The sequence below is a fragment of the Lolium rigidum genome, chromosome 5 (assembly GCF_022539505.1).
Source record: "Lolium rigidum isolate FL_2022 chromosome 5, APGP_CSIRO_Lrig_0.1, whole genome shotgun sequence".
Taxonomy (NCBI): domain Eukaryota; kingdom Viridiplantae; phylum Streptophyta; class Magnoliopsida; order Poales; family Poaceae; genus Lolium; species Lolium rigidum.
In genome coordinates this window covers 66,005,393-66,014,805 of record NC_061512.1, presented here as the reverse complement: position 1 = coordinate 66,014,805, position 9,413 = coordinate 66,005,393, and positions in this window count along the sequence as shown.

Genomic DNA, 9,413 nt, shown 5'->3' with positions numbered 1-9,413 from the left:
TGGCATAGGTTTTTGGCTCAAGGTTTTGGATGCACGAGAAGCACTCCCTCTCAGTACAAGGCTTTTGGCTAGCAAGGTTGTTTGAAGCAAACTCAAGTATGAACCGGTACAGCAAAACTTACATAAGAACATATTGCAAGCATTATAAGACTCCACACTGTCTCCTTGTTGTTCAAACACCTTAACCAGAAAATATCTAGACTTTTAGAGAGACCAATCATGCAAACCAAATTTCAACAAGCTCTATGGTAGTTCTCCACTACTAGGTTCAACACTACATGATGCAAGAGCTTAAACATGATCTAATTGAGAGCCCAAAACAATTGCCAAGTATCAAATTATTCAAGACAATATACCAATTACCACATGGAGCATTTTCTCGTTTCCAACCAAATAGCAATGAACGAAGCGAGCTTTTCAACCTTCGCCATGAACATTAAAAGTAAAGCTAAGAACACCAGTGTTCATATGAAACAGCGGAGCGTGTCTTTCTCCCACACAAAGAATGCTAGGATCCGAGTTTATTCAAAAAAAAACAAAAATAAAAGCATACAGACGCTCCAAGTAAAGCACATAAGATATGACGGAATAAAAATATAGTTTCACTAGAGGTGACCTGATAAGTTGTCGATGAAGAAGGGGATGCCTTGGGCATCCCCAAGCTTAGATGCTTGAGTCTTCTTGAAATATGCAGGGATGAACCACGGGGGCATCCCCAAGCTTAGACTTTTCACTCTTCTTGATCATATTATATCATCCTCCTCTCTTGACCCTTGAAAACTTCCTCCACACCAAACTCAAAACAAACTCATTAGAGGGTTAGTGCATAATCAAAAATTCACATGTTCAGAGAGGACATAATCATTCCTAACACTTCTGGACATCACCCAAAGCTACTGAAAGTTAGTGGAACAAAGAAATTCATCCAACACAGTAAAAGAGGCAATGTGAAATAAAAGGCAGAATCTGTCAAAACAGAACAGTCCGTAAAGACGAATTTTTTAGAGGCACTTAACGTGCTCAGATGAAGAAGCTCAAGTTGAATGAAAGTTGCGTACATATCTGAGGATCACTCATGAATTTTCGCAGATTTTTCTGAGTTTCCTACAGAGAGATCTACTCAAATTTGTGACAGCAAGAAATCTGTTTCTGCGCAGAAATCCAAATCTAGTATCAACCTTACTATCAAAGACTTTACTTGGCACAACAATGCAATAAAGTAAAGATAAGGAGAGGTTTCTACAGTAGTAACAACTTCCAAGACACCAATATAAAACAAAAATTGCAGAAATAAAATAATGGGTTGTCTCCCATAAGCGATTTTCTTTAACGCCTTTCAGCTAGGCGCAGAAAGTGTAATTCAAGTAACATCAAGAGATGAAGCATCAACATCATAATTTGTTCTAATAATAGTATCAAAAGGTAACCTCATTCTCTTTCTAGGGAAGTGTTCCATACCTTTCTTGAGCGGGAATTGATATTTAATATTTCCTTCCTTCATATCAATAATAGCACCAACAGTTCAAAAAAAGGGTCTTCCCAAAATAATGGGACAAGATGCATTGCACTCAATATCAAAGACAACAAAATCAACGGGGACAAGGTTATTGTTAACCGTAATATGAACATTATTAATCCTCCCCAATGGTTTCTTTATAGAATTATCAGCGAGATTAACTTCCAAATAACAATTTTTCAATGGTGGCAAGTCAAGCATATCATAGAGTTTCTTAGGCATAACAGAAATACTTGCACCAAGATCACATAAAGCATTACAATCAAAATCATTGACCCTCATTTTAATGATGGGCTCCCAACCATCTTCTAACTTCCTAGGAATAGAAGTTTCAAGTTTTAATTTCTCTTCTCTAGCTTTAATAAGAGCATTTGTAATATGTTTTGTAAAGGCCAAATTTATAGCACTAGCATTAGGACTTCTAGCAAGTTTTTTCAACAACTTAATAACTTCAGAGATATGACAATCATCAAAATCTAAACCATTATGATCTAAAGCAATGGGATCGATGTCCCCAAAATTCTGAAAAATTTCAGCACTTTTATCACAAGCAGTTTCAAGCAATTTTGCACGCTTTGCACTAGGAGTAGAAACATTGCCAACACCAATTATTTTACCATTGATAGTAGGAGGTTTAGCAACATGTGAAGCATCATCATTACTAGTGGTGGTAATAGTCCAAACTTTAGCTACATTATTCTCTTTAGCTAGTTTTTCTTCTCTTTCCCACCTAGCATGCAATTCAGCCATCAATCTAATATTGTCATTAATTCGAACTTGTATAGCGTTTGCTGTAGAAAATGACTTAATATCTTTATCTTCATTTGGCATAACTTTCAATTTTAAAAGGTCAACATCAGCAGCAAGACTATCAACCTTAGAAGCAAGAATATCAATTTTACCAAGCTTTTCCTCAACAGATTTGTTAAAAGCAGTTTGTGTGCTAATGAATTCTTTAAGCATGACTTCAAGACCAGAGGGTACACTCCTACTATTGTTGTAAGAATTACCATAAGAATTACCATAACCATTACCGGTATTAGAAGGATATGGCCTATAGTTGTTACCAGAATTATTCCTATAAGCATTGTTGTTGAAATTACTATTTTTAATGAAGTTCACATCAACATGCTCTTCTTGAGCAACCAATGAAGCCAAAGGAACATTATTAGGATCAACATTAGATCTACCATTAACAAGCATAGACATAATCACATCAATCTTATCATTCAAGGAGGAGGTTTCTTCAACAGAATTTACCTTCTTACCTTGTGGAGTCCTTTCAGTGTGCCATTCAGAGTAATTGATCATCATATTATCAAGAAGCTTTGTTGCCGACCCCAAAGTAATGGACATAAAAGTACCTCCAGCAGCTGAATCCAATAGGTTCCGTGAAGAAAAATTCAATCCTGCATAGAAGGTTTGGTTGATCATCCAAGTAGTTAGTCCATGAGTAGGGCAATTCTTTACCAAAGATTTCATTCTTTCCCATGCTTGGGCAACATGTTCATTATCCAATGCTTAAAATTCATTATGCTACTTCTCAAAGATATAATTTTAGCAGGAAGATAATATCTACCAATGAAAGCATCTTTACATTTAGTCCATGAATCAATACTATTCTTAGGCAAAGATAGCAACCAATCTTTAGCTCTTCCTCTTAAGGAGAAAGGAAACAATTTCAGTTTTATAATGTCTCCATCTACATCCTTATACTTTTGCATTTCACAAAGTTCAAAAAAACCATTAAGATGGGCAACAGCATCATCAGAACTAACACCAGAAAATTGCTCTCTCATAACAAGGTTTAAAGCAGGTTTAATTTCATAGAATTCCGTAGTAGCAGGTGGAGCAATAGGAGTGCATATAAAATCATTATTATTGGTGCTAGTGAAATCACACAACTTAGTGTTCTCAGGAGTATTCATTTTAACAGTAATAAAAATAAACTAAGCAGAACAGAATTAAATAAAGTAAAACTAGTAACTATTTTTTTGTGTTTTTGATATAAAGAAAGCAAACAAGACAGATGAAAATAAAGTAAAGCAAGACAATAACAAAGTGAAGAGATTGGATGTGAGAGACTCCCCTTGCAGCGTGTCTTGATCTCCCCGGCAACGGCGCCAGAAAACAGTCTTGATGGCGCGTGAAGCACACGTCCGTTGGGAACCCCAAGAGGAAGGTGTGATGCGCACAGCAGTAAGTTTTCCCTCGGAAAGAAACCAAGGTTATCGAACCAGTAGGAGATGAAGGCCACGTGAAGGTTGTTGGTGGAGGAATGTAGTGCGGCGCAACACCGGGGATTCCGGCGCCAACGTGGAACCTGCACAACACAATCAAAATACTTTGCCCCAACTTAACAGTGAGGTTGTCAATCTCACCGGCTTGCTGTAAACAAAGGATTAAATGTATGGTGTGGAGAATGATGTTTGCTTGTGAAGAACAATAGAGAACAGAGTTTGCAGTTGATTGTATTTCAGATGTAAAAGAATGGACCGGGGTCCAGAGTTCACTAGTGGTGTCTCTCCAATAAGATAAATAGCATGTTGGGTGAACAAATTACAGTTGGGAAATTGACAAATAGAGAGGGCAAAACAATGCACATACATATCATGATGACTACTATGAGATTTACTTAGGGCATTACGACAAAGTACATAGACCGCTATCCAGCATGCATCTATGCCTAAAAAGTCCACCTTCGGGTTAGCATCCGCACCCCTTCCAGTATTAAGTTGCAAACAACAAACAATTGCATTAAGTATGGTGCATAATGTAATCAACACAAATATCCTTAGACAAAGCATCGATGTTTTATCCCTAGTGGCAACAGCACATCCACAACCTTAGAACTTTCCGTCATCGTCCCAGATTCAATGGAGGCATGAACCCACTATCGAGCATAAATACTCCCTCTTGGAGTCACAAGTATCAACTTGGCCAGAGCATCTACTAGCAACGGAGAGCATGCAAGATCATAAACAACACATATATGATAGATCAATAATCAACTTGACATAGTATTCCATATTCATCGGATCCCAACAAACACAACATGTAGCATTACAAATAGACGATCTTGATCATGTTAGGCAGCTCACAAGATCTAAACATGATAGCACAAGAGGAGAAGACAACCATCTAGCTACTGCTATGGACCCATAGTCCAAGGATGAACTACTCACGCATCAATCCGGAGGCGGGCATGATGATGTAGTGTCCTCCGGTGATGATTCCCCTCTCCGACAGGGTGCCGAAGGCGATCTCCTGAATCCCCCGAGATGGGATTGGCGGCGACGGCGTCTCTGGAACTTTTCTCGTATCGTGGCTCTCGATACTAGGGTTTTCGCGACGGAGAGAATAAATAGGCGAAGGGGCAGAGTAAGAGGGCGCCCGAGGGGCCCACCCTGATGCGTGCAGTCAACACGTCCGTTGGGAACCCCAAGAGGAAGGTGTGATGCGTACAGTAGCAAGTTTTCCCTCAGAAAGAAACCAAGGTTTATCGAACCAGGAGGAGCCAAGAAGCACGTTGAAGGTTGATGGCGGAGGAGTGTAGTGCGGCGCAACACCAGGGATTCCGGCGCCAACGTGGAACCGGCACAACACAATCACAGAACTTTGCCCCAACGTACAGTGAGGTTGTCAATCTCACCGGCTTGCTGTAAACAAAGGATTAGATGTATAGTGTGGATGATGATGGTTGTTTGCAAAGAACAGTAAAGCACAATTGCAGCAGATTGTATTTCAGATGTAAAGAATAGGACCGGGGTCCACAGTTCACTAGTGGTGTCTCTCCCATAAGATAGCAGATGTTGGGTGAACAAATTACAGTTGGGCAATTGACAAATAAAGAAGGCATAACAATGCACACACATATATCATGATGAGTACTATGAGATTTAATCGGGGCATTACGACAAAGTACACGGACCGCTATCCAAGCATGCATCTGTGCCTAAAAAGTCCACCTTCGAGGTTATCATCCGAACCCCTTCCAGTATTAAGTTGTAAACAACAGAGAATTGCATTAAGTATGGTGCGTAATGTAATCAACACAAATATCCTTAGACAAAGCATCGATGTTTTATCCCTAGTGGCAACAACACATCCACAACCTTAGAACTTTCTGTCACTCGTCCCGCATTTAATGGAGGCATGAACCCACTATCGAGCATAAATACTCCCTCTTGGAGTCACAAGTATCAACTTGGCCGAGCCTCTACTAGCAACGGAGAGCATGCAAGATCATAAACAACACATATATGATAGATCAATAATCAACTTGACATAGTATTCCATATTCATCGGATCCCAACAAACACAACATGTAGGATTACAAATAGATGATCTTGATCATGATAGGCAGCTCACAAGATCTAACATGATAGCACAATGAGGAGAAGACAACCATCTAGCTACTGCTATGGACCCATAGTCCAGGGGTGAACTACTCACACATCGATCCGGAGGCGATCATGGCGATGAAGAGACCTCCGGGAGATGATTCCCCTCTCCGGCAGGGTGCCGGAGGCGATCTCCTAAATCCCCCGAGATGGGATTGGCGGTGGCGGCGTCTCTGGAAGGTTTTCCGTATCGTGGCTCTCGGTACTGGGGGTTTCGCGACGAAGGCTTTAAGTAGGTGGAAGGGCAGGTAAGGAGGCGTCACGAGGGGCCCACACAGTAGGCCGGCGCGGCCAGGGCTTGGGCCGCGCCGCCCTTTTGTGTGGCCACCTCGTGGCTCCACTTCGTCTCTCCCTCGGACTTCTGGAAGCTTCGTGCAAAAATAGGACCCTGGGCGTTGATTTCGTCCAATTCCGAGAATATTTCCTTACTAGGATTTCTGAAACCATTCTGGAATTTATTCTCGAGGCGAGGTCGTAGACCCGGTAACCCATCGTTCGCCTAAGATCGAAAATGCGATGTCACTCTGAATTCAGTTCTCTCTATCTCCTCATCGATACTATAAGAATAAAAGTGTGGTGAGTGTGCTGCGGGTTAAGCATCTCTATTCGCTACTGAGCGAAGGCACAAGGCCCCTGCAGAGGAAAAGCTTGATCCCAGCGAATAGAAGATGCTCAGCTCCGCACAACATAGGGATTGGCACGCTTTCGGAAAGAACATAGAATAGTAGGGGGACGTCCTAATCCTTTTGCCGCCGCAAGGCCGGCTAATCGTACGCAGCAGGAGCAAGGGAACTCCCCTGGTTCAGAAAACAGCAACTGGCTCTTCGGCATCTCGTCAATAGGTTAGTGCCGGAAAATGCATAAATATGACATATAATGTGTATAAAACATGTGAGTATCATCATAAAAGTAGCATGGAACATAAGAAATTATAGATACGTTTGAGACGTATCAAGCATCCCCAAGCTTAGTTCCTACTCGCCCTCGAGTAGGTAAACGATAACAAAGATAATTTCTGAAGTGACATGCTATCATAATCTTGATCATACTATTGTAAAGCATATGAAATGAATGCAGCGATTCGAAGCAATGATGAAGATAATGAGTAAACTAATGAATCATATAGCAAAGTCTTTTCATGAATAATACTTTCAAGACAAGCATCAATAAGACTTGCATAAGAGTTACTCATAAAGCAATAGATTCAAAGTAAAGGCGTCGAAGGAACACAAAAGAAGATTAAGTTTCAGCGGTTGCTTTCAACTTCAACATATATATCTCATGGATAATTGTCAACACAAAGCAATATAACAAGTGCAATAAGTAAACATGTAAGAATCAATGCACACGATTGACACAAGTGTTTGCTTCTAAGATAGAAAGAATGGGCAAACTGACTCAACAATAAAGTAGAAGATAGGCCCTTCGCGAGAGGAAGCATTGATTACTATATTTGTGCTAGAGCTTTTCATTTTGAAAACAAGAAACAATTTTGTCAACAGTAGTAATAAAGCATATGTGTTATGTATAAAACATCTTATAAGTTGCAAGCCTCATGCATAGTATACTAATAGTGCTCGCAGCTTGTCCTAATTAGCTTGGATTAACACGGATTATCATTGCATAGCATATGTTTCAACCAAGTGTCACAAAGGGGTACCTCTATGCCGCTCGTACAAAGGTCTAAGGAGAAAGCTCGCATTGGATTTCTCGCTTTTGATTATTCTCAACTTAGACATCCATACCGGGACAACATAGACAACGGATAATGGACTCCTCTTTAATGCATAAGCATTCAAAAACGATTAAAATTCTCATAAGAGATTGAGGATTAATTGTCCACACCGAAACTTCCACCATGAATCATGGCTTTAGTTAGCGGCCCAATGTTCTTCTCTAACAGTATGCATACTCAAACCATTTGATCATGAAAATCGCCCTTACTTCAGACAAGACGAACATGCATAGCAACTCACATGATATTCAACAAAGGTAAAGTTGATGGCGTCCCCAGAAACATGGTTACCGCTCAACAAGCAACTTATTAAGAAATAAGACACATAAGTACATATTCTTCACCATAATAGTTTTTAAGCTATTTGTCCCATGAGCTATATATTGCAAAGGTAAAGGAATAGAAATTTTAAAGGTAGCACTCAAGTAATGTACTTTGGAATGGCGGAGAAATACCATGTGGTAGGTAGGTATGGTGGACACAAATGGCATAGTATTTGGCTCAAGGATTTGGATGCACGAAAAGAATTCCTCTCAATACAAGGCTAGGCTAGCAAGGTTGTTTGAAGCAAACTCAAGTATAAAAGGTGCAGCAAAGCTCACATATGAACATATTGTAACTATTATAAGACTTTACATTGTCTCCTTGTTGTTCAAACACCTCAACCGAGAAAATATCTAGACTCTAGAGATCAATCATGCAAACCAAATTTTAACAAGCTCTATGTAGTTATTCATTAATGAGTACAAGGTACATGATGCAAGAGCTTAAACATAATCTATATGAGCACAACAATTGCCAAGTATCACATTATTCAAGACATTAAACCATTTACCACATGCGGCATTTTCCGTTTCCAACCATATAGCAATGAATGAAGTAGTTCAAATTTCGCAATGAACATTAAGAATAAAGCTAAGAACATATGTGTTCATACGAAACAGCGGAGTGTGTCTCTCTCCTAAACAAAGAATGCTAGGATCCGATTTTATTCAAACAAAAACAAAAATAAAAACAAACAGACGCTCCAAGTAAAGCACATAAGATGTGACGGAATAAAAATATAGTTTCACTAGAGGAACCTGATAAGTTGTCGATGAAGAAGGGATGCCTTGGGCATCCCCAAGCTTAGACGCTTGAGTCTTCTTAAAATATGCAGGATGAACCACGGGGGCATCCCCAAGCTTTGACCTCTCACTCTTCTTGATCATATTGTATCATCCTCCTCTCTTGACCCTTGAAAACTTCCTCCACACCAAACTCGAAACAAACTCATTAGAGGGTCAGTGCATAATTCATATATTCAGAGGTGACATAATCATTATTAACACTTCTGGACATTGCACAAAGCTACTAAAAATTAATGGAACAAAGAAATCTATCAAACATAGCAAAACAGGCAATGCGAAATAAAAGGCAGAATCTATCAAAACAGAACAGTTCGTAAAGACGAATTTTAAAGTGGCACCAGACTTGCTTAGATGAAAATACCCAAATTGAATGAAAGTTGCGTATATATATGAGGATCACGCACGTAAATTGGCAGATTTTTTTGATTTTTCTACAGAGACTACTGCTCAAATTCGTGACAGCAAGAAATCTGTTCCTGCGCAGTAATCCAAATCTAGTATTGGCTTTACTATCAAAGACTTTACTTGGCACAACAATACAATAAAATAAAGATAAGGAGAGGTTGCTACATTAGTAAACAACTTCCAAGACTCAAATATAAAATAAAGTGCGAAGTAAAATAATGGGT